The 12,660-nt window shown below is 29.5% G+C and overlaps 1 protein-coding gene and 1 pseudogene across 1 annotated transcript in view; one reads left to right on the forward strand and one right to left on the reverse strand.

Moving 5' to 3' along the window:
* Positions 1-12,660, reverse strand: part of LOC121123500 (uncharacterized) — a 303,852-nt gene that overhangs the window by 37,106 nt on the left and 254,086 nt on the right. The window lies entirely within an intron of this gene.
* Positions 1-12,660, forward strand: part of LOC139906161 (cytochrome c oxidase subunit 1-like) — a 47,367-nt pseudogene that overhangs the window by 33,321 nt on the left and 1,386 nt on the right.

The following is a 12,660-nucleotide window of genomic DNA, read 5'->3' on the forward strand; positions in this document are numbered from 1 at the left end:
TCTATTTTTTTCTTAAAAGCATATATATAATTTTTTTTTTAAAGTGTGCAAAGATACATACCAAAACCAAAATGCAGCGAATTTACTATCATTGTTTTTAGTTTTATATGAAATAGTCATTTGTTAGTCAATAAATTTGTTTTTAGAAAAATGTTATTTAAAGGCCGCCATTGCCTTGAAGGCAAAAAAATTGTTATCGAAATCATCTCTAGAGCCTTAAAAACCTACATTAAACATTTCAGCAAAATATGTTTATGTTATGTATTTAATATCTCCTTACATGTTTTTATCTTCTTGTATATTCGTCTATGTATTATAAGTACTGTGTTTTACGTGTTATAAATAGTATCGTCTTTTGTAAATATATTAGAGTATAGTTAGAATACACATGAGCATATAAACTGTGTAGCTTTATTCCTCCACGTCATTTCTTCTCCTCATTTCTCTCGGTCATCCTGGATCTCTCCACCTTATAAATAAGATTGTGTCTCTCCCTCGTCAAGACGCAACAGTTCATTTGTTTGGGAGTGATTCCCGGACAAAAATACACCCACCCACACACAGACATTCGCATTTAATATATGTATAGATTTTGAAAATACAAAGAAGTTCGAATATAAATAATTACGAGCAATGACCTACTTTTTCACTGTTTTTACATGTTTAATACGTCCACTTAAAGAAATTAATTGTCCACTTAAAAATAAAATTACCATGTACTGAAAAAGAACTTTTATAAAATAGAAAACATATAGGATCTTTCTGTGCCCTTTTCTTTCTCGAATATATATACATGTATTGTCTATGGATTGTACAAATTACAGTTTGTACAATCTTCTTGTAATACATGGTTTAGAAATCAAATCGCTGCATTTTTCAAAAATCTTTTAATTGTCAATGCAAGGAACATTTTTCGGCAGCTTTACTTGAAAATTGGCTTGAATTGTACATATGAATGTTGAAAAAGAGCTCATTTTATGTATCGCCTACAGCATCAATCACAATCTGGATCATGGATTGTTCATTTTGATACAAGATTCAATTTTAAATGAGTCTTACCAATGGTTTGAGTTAGATCTCTTAAAACTCTAATATTAGAAACTTTTAAATTTCATGACTAATAGAAGGATATGATAAAGTCAAATTTCCATTTTGCTATTATGAAATTACAGAATGGAGAAACGCAGCTCAACGGACAATGCACTCAGGATAAATTATTTTCTTGAGCTTCGAGTGCATAGGTTAGATAATTTATCACTCCTAGACAAAGGAAATATGTTGTGTATATGGACTTCAAAAATAATTCCTAGGTTAGATAGAGTAATTTTAATACTATTGATATTTAGTTTTACTTTATCAGTTTTTTTAATGTTCCTTGATTTGGTCAGATGAAGTATACTTCATGCACGAGAATAGTTTGCTATTACCTTTGATTTATGCTAAATTTAAATATATTTAATTTCTGGCTAGTGAAATTACTTTCTCAAATAAATGCAATTATATTCAAAACCTAATTGAACATTCGTGTTTGCTCATAAAAGAAGGAGAGTAGCCTTGAAGAATTGCTGTTGAGTTACAATAGTAAGTGCTGGTTGGACTTAAAGTATAATTGTGGATCAACATCAGAGTAATTATACTCTGATGTCCAAGTTTATTTTCTTCCCCCCTCCTCTCTTGTCACAGTTAAATGCAAATTTTCATCACTACCAAAGATGAAGATAAGTTTGGAGGCCAGAAATCGCTGAGGTTTTTCCTGCACCAAGCTTGAGTTGTTATGGCCTTATGGTCAGTTACTGAGTCTTGTTGCTAGTTTAGTAAAGCTCAAGCTTGTCCGACATAAAAATCGCTCTCTTTTTTATTTTAAGAGTACTTTTAACTCTTAATTTATTTTATTTAAATAAATTTATTTCCCACCACGAGACAGTCTTTTTCACCAAGTATATCATTAACCAACAAATACTAAAAAAAGATAAATGAGTATCGCTGTAAAAAAATATACATAATATGAATTTGGAAGAACTATTCACATATTTTATGTTTCCGTGTTAGTATTATTACATGTTATAATTGAGGCAGAATAAATATAGAAATGAACAATAATTTAGAAAATTTCAATTGAAGAAAAAAAGTCAGGTCGAGCATAAAAAAAAAAGGATACTCTTTTCAATTTGTGTATTACTAAATATTAGCAAACTATGAGTCATCTAAAAAATGATTTCAAATCACTTGTCATTTTGTGGTTCATTATACTTAAAAAGGAAACTTTGACTTATAGGTATAACTTTTTTTCATTTGTTTTCCACAAGTCATACAAGACGCCTTAAGCAAAATGTTGGAATTGAATTATTGCAACATTTTAATAATAAATTTCTCTAAGTTTAGCGAAGCGGAGCAATGAGATGCAAAGAATGCATTATTGGAGTAGGAGGAGTTGGATCCTTATTTTTTTCGGGATATTCGAAAAATTTGCATTCTTGAGGATCATGATAGTAGATAGAAGAGGTATCATTATGTGAAGGAGGATGTGATACCCAGCTCATCCCTCAGTCAACGGATCGACTCCGAGTCCTCTCTTCCCCGATCCAAATACTCCACAAGAGACGACATACGAAGAATCTTCTCCACATAATGAGACCTTCTATCAACATTCATGATCCTCAATATATATCGTCTCAAAATAAAAATTGAGGTAGGAAAGATTTAACCATGACAAAAGTTGCGTCAAGTTGCGTCTTGGGAGTATAAATGAAGATAGATACATTTATTTTTTTGGGCACCTACTTTTTATATCAAACCCTTGATAATTTTTTCAATAGCATAAAATATTCATAATATGATAATGCACATATTTTTTATAATTATAATTTCTTTTAAAGTCTCATAACAAAACAAAAAAAATAATACTTCATATGGAAGCCTCTGAGCTCCAAATGGGGGGAGGGGTCTCTCAAAAACATATTTATCTACGTTCCTTTCTATTATTAAGTCGCAAATTTCGCCACGGTTAACTTTTCTTCCCGCTCTTACTTAAATCCCATTTCGGCTTATTATTATTGAGAAGATGTGTAAAGAAAAAATAAGTACAACAAGTAGAAACGGAAAATCGGTTGATACGTGTGCTCTATGATGAAAATCCGGTGTAAGTTTCAGCTGGTCCATTTCTTTGGAATTGGTAGTCTGAAGAATGAAAATTATTTTCCTTAGCTGTTGTCATTATTATTTAATTTATGAGTAGTGAACATCCTTTCCCAAATAGATTCAATTCTCCTTCTTTGTCAAAGCTGATTGTAGCTAATCACATCAAACGTCATGACCATTATTCTTTCTCTCCTTATATAATACATTAATTATACAAATATTTACACCTGTTGCAAAATTTCGTGCTGACAACAAAATTTTATGGGCTTTTTGGTTGTGGAAGTACTTGTCTAATTAAATAATATGTAAAATAATGATTTTACAGGAATGAAAAAGTTGTCAAATTAAGCATAATTAATACAAAAATAGTATCATCTCATTATTTTAAAATGAAATTACTATTTAAGATGCAAACTACATACAAATTAAGTGAATGATGTATATTATAGGTACTACTGACATATGAATTTAAATCATTTTTTCGATAACTCACAGTTTGCTAATGGTTCATAGTAATACTAATAGTCTTCTTGAGAAAAAATGAAGAAAATGAGAAAATACCAAAATATATCTTTTTTAGTGATGTGCCACTAGCCAAACTCCTCAATTAGAACTCAAATTTTCTTAAGTAAACAAAAAAGACACAAAAAACACTGCTCTTGGACAATAAAAAAGACGAGTGTTCCTAGGACCTCGTGAGAACCGCTTAAAGGTTGGAATTCTACGTTTTTTTATTTTTTATTCTCAAATTTGCATGTAAATCTTCTTAGATTGACTTCCTTTCTCTGTGAAATTTAGAATTTACGGTTTCTTTTAAGTTGACTTTTGTACAATGTGTACTTTAATATTTGTCTGTTGTATTTGAATACAAGCGGGAGTACTCGACATTGTTTAAAATTAAGCAGTTCTAAGATAATTAGCACACACTCAACAGTCCTTCTAAGACCTCCAATAGACATACGACAAACTTAGATGTATTTATATAGATTAATGAATATTTCTTAATCCATTTTTTTCCAAAAAAATGGATTTAGAAATCCACATGCATTCACAAAAAAAAAAAAAAAAATCGAAAAAAATTTTAAATATTAAATATTTTGGAAATAAAATTTTTGTAAGAAATTTCAATAATACAGCTATTAACAAATAGTTAAACTTTTTGGAAAAAAATTTCAAATCTTACATTATTGGAAAATATTTATATTATTAAATTTTTGAAAAAAAAAATTCAAAAATCCATAGATATTTACAGAAAATTAAGTTTTTCGAAAAAAAATTGAAATATTAATTTTGTACCCTATTTTCGTGTGAAATTTTTTCATCTTGAACAAAAAAAAATTAGTAACAAGCAAAAATTCTTTAATTTTTTTGGGGAGGGGACTATAGCCCCTCCAGTCCACCATCTGCGGCGGACGCCCCTGTATACTCTGCATATTTTTTCTTCCAAACGCTTGACGAAAATTTGTCGAAGAATACAAATCAAATTTGAGGAAAAACTTAATAGTTTGTTTTTGTGTTCAAGTGTCTCACTTATTCAATTATTTTTAAATTTCTGTCAATAAAGCTAACAAAGTAGGTATCTAATTAATTGAAAGGCTCTTTAAAGATATAACATTTATTATATGTAGTTTTATAACAAAGAAAATAATTATGTATACTTGATATTTAATTTGTTCCTGAGAAATTATTTTTTTTTAATGAAAAATGTCTTGGTTCTTATGAAATTAAATGTAAATATTTTTTATGTAACTATATGTTTTGTACAAGTTGTAACTTGTATAGTTAAATTGTACAAGTTGCAACAAAAAAATCAATTGAAGAATTTAGTGTGCTTTTGGTGAAGGATAACGGAATAATGGAACATATTAAGCCTCTATCAGTTCCAAAATTTGGATGTACTATCCTAAATCATAAAGACGCTTACGAATCGGAAGCAAACGGTGTCCATAACAGTCTTACTGAATTACGTCATCAATGATACCAGCCAGTGATGTAATCCTAAATAGTTTGTAATTTATATTATGTGTGTGCCGGATTTCCGTTCGTCCCACTTGGAAAAATAATGATAAAAACTTCAAAAAATAGATACTTTAGACATAAAATAAAAGTTGCTTAGAATTATGGGTTGTCCATTTGAAAATGCACCCAAAAAATCCAAAAAAACGAATTATTCTACGAACGATAAAAACGGGGAATTAAGTAAATGAAGGAAGAAGAGGATTAGCAAGTTAGTCTTAATATGTATCTTCTTTATGGTATAAAAATTATATAAAAAATAAGATATAAATATTTATTAGTAGCTATTTAAGAACAAGATATATCTAGCTAAGGTATATATTAAGCCATAAGAATAGCAATATATCAATTAATTGATCAGTTCTAAAATATCTGACAGTAATTTTCTATTGTTAGGAAATTTTCGTATCAGTAGTTTGATAAATCAAAAATTGTTGTTTTTTTTTGTCATTTTGAGGTTGTAATCTTTTAAGACCATATTGTTGATTCATATAAAATTCACATTAAAAAAAACCAAAATATATCGTCGTCACCCTAATAGTTTGAAGAATATTTGTGAGAAGAAAAGCTTAGCTGCGATGACGTTTCATTAGATCAGCTCTGAGACGAAGGAATAAACATATATCCTACTCCGTATTCAGCCAGTATAGATGAAGGAATTACTACCATGCCGATCCTGAATTCTTCCCCGAGTCCACATTTATAGTTACTTAACAAATCATCAGTGTATCTCTTCGTCTTTCATATACTTATGATTACTTTTTACCTAGAAGATCAGTTAAAATAATACTTGAAACTGCCAAACACTACTTTGAGACCAACCCGACAATTTCCATGCCCTAATATGCAAAAAGAAGTCCCTAGACTGTTATATCATGTCAAAGATGGTCAAAGATACTGCAGGGAAGTCAAATAAGTTAGAAGAGAGGTCATTTTAAACTCAAAAGCATCAACAATTCTTGATGGAGCGTTGTCAGAGTCTTTTAATAACTTCTTAATTAACTTCTAACCACGTTAGAGCCTGGACCTCAACCCGCTGGCCTACAGCATCTGGTTGACAGTGAAATACAAAGCCTGCAGAGTCCGCCAGAGTAACATTAGTTTTCGTTGACAATTTATCGTCAATCTATCAACAAATTATTCTGGTGTATCCTTGAGGTATGTTGCATATTGCACTAAAGATAACAAAAATTGATCGTTACTTTTAAATAATTCGGAACTGATAGGTTTTATTTGAAAGGGACAATATGGGAGAGAATTAAGCACCTTAAAATAAATAAAGGTTTTAACCTATAGTTAAAATTCTAGGGTGTCTTGAAGCATCCCACAAATTTGAATAGAAAGGCTATAATTTACTCAAATGTCTATGAAATATTTGGTTGTACGTATACATGAAGTCAGAAACTAAATTAGACTGTTCTCCTCTTCATGGTGTTTCTTCAATATTGTTTTTATGTTGACGCACCATACATATTTTTTATAATTGATTATTAGAGAACATGAATTAAAATACCATGTGTGACATGATATGGAAATACGTGAGTCTCACGCAAATTGCCTAAAACTTGAAACCCCAGATGTGTAATCAATTTTTCTTGTAATTTATAATCCAATCTTGTTAATCTAAAAGAATCGTTTTGAATTCATATATTTCTTCATCCATACTGTACTCGTAACAAGTATAACCACTATGTGAGGAGCTTTCATCCTTAATTAAATGAATTATATATGCATATACATAGATATATATCATACATATATCTGTTATTGGCTATGGTTTTTTTATTATTAGATTAATTAATTATGAAAAGGTTCAGGAGATAGAAATCAGAGAGAGAGAGAACAAGAGTAAGAAATAATAGAGTAACAAATATCTTTAAATTAGAGTTGTAAACTCTAAGCAATTTCCTTGTTTAACAAAAATAATCGAAAAATTGATAAAGTAACCATTGTTTTTAGAATAATGCAGCAGTGGAAATAAATAAACACAAATCACTGTCTTCATAAAGCAAGGACATTGACGATATATAATTATAACCCGAGTCCATCAGAGACTTACAATTATAACTAGGAATGAGCAAAACGTATAGAAAAATAACAATTTAAAGATTAGAAAGGGAAAAACTGTGTTGTGTGAACATCTCTCACTGAAGAAAGAATTCTCACTTACCTTTAGTCTATTTAAAAAGAAAAACTACATAAGAAAATGGTGCTCAGACATAACGGTCAAAACGTAGAACAGTAATCTAAATATCAAACTACAAGGCTTTTTATGGCATAATTCATAATATGTCCAATGCCAACTATCTGTTTGTCAAACTTAGGTAATGTTGATCATTGTCTCAAAACCCCTAATTAAGTTTGTGGTCCTGACCGTTCTTTTACCCACCACGGTTGTCTTATAAGTTCCGTTCCTCTTCTCAACCTGCCCATTATTCGATTTACCTATTTGATGGATAGAGACTTGTCCATGTAGGATTTAAGCAATATGGTCTTGATATATTTTACTTCCTTTGTGTAATCGATTAAGGGAATTTAAAAAAAAGTAAATTGACATTAAATGGCTTGAGTTTCGTCATGGCATTTTATTTGTTCCAATAATTTCTTCCATTTCGAAATATTTCATATAAATTGTCGGACATTTTGTCCGTTCCACGTTTTTTCCTTCCAACTTTTTGTCTTTCGAAGTTTGTCCAAGTTACAAGTAAAACTTTAATATATGCGAGTATATCTTCTATATTAATGGAACAATGTTTAACTGTATGTATGTTTAAAAACAGTCACATGGTACACCGTATATAGTGGTCCCTGACGTACATCATTAATAATTACAATATGAACAAAAAAAGGAGTATAACATACAGGGAGCACTGTATAAAATAGAATTAATCTTGCAGGTGTTTAGGTCAACTCATATATATATAAAAAGGAAGTACCTTAAATAAAATTTAGAAAAATGAATGTTACTTTAGTTTAGGCTAAGCAACAGGCTAAAGTACTCCCTGGTTCATCAAATCATAAATAAAAAATTCTCAAGCTTTTGTTTTCTTGAGGAAATAATCTTTAAGTATTGAATGAGAAGCAACGTGTGAGTGCGCGTATGAAAAACGGACAGTAACACCAAGGATTTGTTGGTAAATTATTTTCTTTAGTATTAAAGAAAAATTTGTCTATTGGTCGACACCTAATAACTCTGGACAATTCCGGGTACTACTGCTTGGATTTATATATAGCTATAATAATTTCCATGCACTATTTTAAAAGTAAACAACTATACTTCTCATGGTAGTAATTCATAAAACTGGTAGCAGATATTAACAAAGGGTCTTAAAAATTAAGCCCATAATATTTCCAGCTTTCTCCTCGCGCTCTCCGAAATGCCCACCCTTAATTATGACAGCGTTAATTTATATCTTTTTGAAGAGAGTCACTGTTGAGATTGTCAAATATAAAAAACTTCACACACGAGAATATGCTCAAAATGTACAATTCTATTTATAACTAAATATATATTTTCAAATTTATAATCCACTCTATAATTTGAAACAGTTTTTTATAATATATATACTACCTATAATTTACTTAGAAAGTTACAGGGAAAAATATATTATTTCGTAATAAGTCAACGGATAGAAAGTATATATTAAGTTTTTTATTGTATGAACCTTTCATTTTTTCTAATATATATTCATAGATACCTAGCTAAATATATCATACATTCTTTCAAGCTATATACAGAGGTTCTACGTGACATATGACTGAAAAATAAATGCTATATTTTATAATAAATTAGATAGAGATATTGGAGAAATGAGATTTTAATTATCTATGCTATTAACGTGGTGTGTCAATATAAGAACAATCTTGGACATAAATTCAAGAAAAAAAGAAAATTCGAATTTACTGTTTTATAGAGCCCAATATTTGAGTCAATGTATTGAGGCTTTGTATCCAAATTTGTGGGATGAGTTAAAATAGTAAAGAAATTCGGCTATGGTTTAACACTTTATTTATTTAAAAGACTTATATTGGCCCCTGTATGGCCCTTTTCAAATAAAACCTAATGCAATTTGCGGTACACCCAAATAGTTAAAAAGTCGTTGATAGAAAAGGACAATAATTTTTCCAAAAATACAATTGTAAACCACAGTCAATTTTAAGAAAAACACTGTAGTTTACTTTTGTGTTGACGCCCACATACGTATTATGTACTCCTTGTCTATTTTTGTTAATCATAAATATGAAGGGCAATTGGAAATGAGATCTTCTTTTAAGTAGTTTTCATTATTAAAAATGATTACATATTATTTTATTATTTTATTTAATTGATGACTTTCTAGGCCCTCTCAATGGTTTCACTCTTTGGAACTCAAAGATGCTCCGGTTCTCAGTTAATTGTATAATGAAAGTCCACTAGAATTATTTATTTTATCCTAGTGGTAGTACCCATCTTGACTTGAGTTATAAAGCGCCGAAGAACATACAAATTTTTTATTAATAAGATAGAAGATCAGCTGATATATCAGCTGAAGATATCAATTTTCAGCTATTAATCTCCGTTTTCCTTGAGCAAACTCACACGCAGTTAATCAATAATTAGACGATCTCTCATCAAGAATAAAAAAATAATAATAACAACTTAGTAAGGTTATTTAATATGATTGGACGAGCCAGTTTGCACTTTAGCTCGTTGCTTAACCTCGTCCGAAGTTACGTTCATATTTTAAAGTTTTTTTTCTTAATTTTTTTTCTTTTTGCTGTGAAATAAACTAAACGCCTGCAAGATTTCAATTACTTAATATTGTGCTGCCCGTATATTTCACTCCTTTTTCCCCATCTTATAGTGTATTGGTCTACAATATACTTCAAGGATCACTATATACGACACACCCTGCTACAAAACTTGATGTTACATGCAAAAAGCCTGCGATACTTCGTTAATATTACTACATTGTTATTTCTTCGATCAAAAATATGAATATAAAATATATCAAGGATCACTATATACGGTGCACCCTGTATGTACACTTGATGTAGCCTACGAGACTTTATTAATATTACTATATTGTTAGTTCTTGTATCAAAAATATGAAGATAAGATACATCAAGGATCACTATATACGGCCCACCCTGTATACAAAACTGGATGTCACATGCAAAGAGCCTGTGATACTTCATTAATAAATTGTTATTTCTTATACCAAATATATGAATACATCAGGGATCACTATATATTGCGCAGTCTGTATTATACACTTGGTGTTACATGCAAAAAGACTGCAAGACTTCGTTAATATTACTACATTGTTATTACTTATATCAAAAATATGAACATAATATATATCAGGGAGCACTATATATAGTGTAGTCTGTATACACACTTGATGTTACATGCAAAAAGACTGTGATACTTCATTAATATTACAACATCATATTTTTTAGATCAAAAATATGTTTATCAATATGATTTTAATTCAAATATACGACCAAACATAAAAATATTCGTTCAAAGAACAATTTTTCCCCGCTAGATGGCTCTTAATTTGAATCAATTATACTTTTTAAATACTTTTCACAACAATTAGTATGGTTCCTTGCAAAAGAACACATTTTAATGACTCAATTCAGTCAAATTGTCTGAACTCACTGAATACTCAAATTGTATCTAATAGTCACATAATGAAATATCCTTATTCCCTTCCCTTTTAGATTGAAGTTAAGGATTCAAGGAAGAAAGTGGACACACAGTAGTAGAAGATTATGTTTTATCCTTCTCTTTGCTGATTGACTTAAAATTGTCGACTACCATAAGGTCTATTTTTAGAGGTCTTGAAAGCAATTTATGTATTAAACATTTTATCCACGAAAATATGTACAATGCTCTAATTGTATCAATTCAGTAGCGACAAATAAATCTTTATCCTCGAAATTTTCTAGGAACAATGCTACAATAATGTCAACAAAAAAAAAAAATGAAAAAGTTAGTATCTGTAAATGAAAAAGTAGAGGCTTTTTTCACATCCTTCACATCGTAACAAACTACGTTGATTATACTACTTGCCAAACTCTTGAGTCTTTCCCGGGAGTCCAATTCGCACATTTCATGTATTTTTTTAAAATTAATATTAATATTACTTTTGTCGTATTTATTTTTTTAGGCTCAGTTTTGTCGTAAAACTTATGCTGAAGGGTTTTAGAAAAAGATCAATTAAAATGTTTGTCCAAGAAGATAAATAACTCTAGAATCGCTTAGTCAAATCCAGTATTTTAAAAAGCACTAAGATTAAGGTTACCAGATAAATAGAAAGAAATAATTTATGATTTTTGTATGCTTTATTTTGAAGCTATGTCCCTTCTTATGAATTTCTAACAGTTTATTACACTTTTCAGATTTGTTTGTGGTTCGTCAAGATTTCATTTAACCTCACTGAGGACACTACGGAAGAAAAGTGATGGCATTTCATTTGAAAAAGGATTTTCATTCATTTTAACTGGAAGATTTACTCAAGATGATAAGGAAAATTTATTTAGCCTTATTTGATACAAGAGACCAACTCAAACTTCATTAGAGGCCCAAAATAATTCCTTTATGTCAGTTTATGAAGGAAAGGGGATCTTCCATTTGTAAACATGACGATGGCGAATTTCAAAATTGTTTTTCAAAAAAGGAAGAAATTAATCGGAGGAAGAGGATAATGCATCTTTTCTTCAAGAACTAACTCCTCAGGTACAAGAAGATATTGTGTTGTCTGATCAAACAAATTGATATTATATATTATATTGCTGGCTATATTTGAAAACAAATTATGAGCTTATTTGTTCGGAATGTCTTAGTTTTGTTATTATGGAAACTAGTGATATTGGCCTATATTCAACACTCCTTGATCTAAAACATTATACCAGCCAATTTTTATACTGCTGTATCAAAGAGGTCTTTGAATATATATTCATTAGAGCTGAGAAGCAATTTTGCAATATTATTGAAACTCAAAACAGTAATAGTTTAATAAATATAACCAAAATCCTGCAAGATCTAATTGAAAAAAAAAACAATAAATATATCCCTACCCAAGTGTCATAATATTAAGTCAAAAATTATTCTAAAATAAAACAAAGTTCGTGTTAAGATGCACGCAAAACTTTCTCAAAAGAGACAAACAGAGAAAGGAGGAACCATGTTTGGACTAGTAAAAGTGATAGTAAGCATGAAATTGTGTAACACTTGTCTAGATTATTGGCCATATTTAATAATTTTTCAATTATTTCCAAATGATATTATTTGATTTTATGGTGTAAAAGTTACTAAAGTATTTATTATTTAAAAAGTAAATTCTGTTCTTTTTGAACTTCATAGTTATTTTAAAAAATTAAATTTTTACTAAAATTCTTTAATAAATAACAATAAAATAATATATTACCAACTATTTTATAAAAAATAATCATTTTAAATCATGAGAGAATAGGAACTTTATATCAGTCGGTGCAATAGCTGCAGACGAAGATTTT

Source organism: Lepeophtheirus salmonis, chromosome 8, assembly GCF_016086655.4.
Source record: "Lepeophtheirus salmonis chromosome 8, UVic_Lsal_1.4, whole genome shotgun sequence".
Classification (NCBI taxonomy): Eukaryota; Metazoa; Arthropoda; class Copepoda; order Siphonostomatoida; family Caligidae; genus Lepeophtheirus; species Lepeophtheirus salmonis.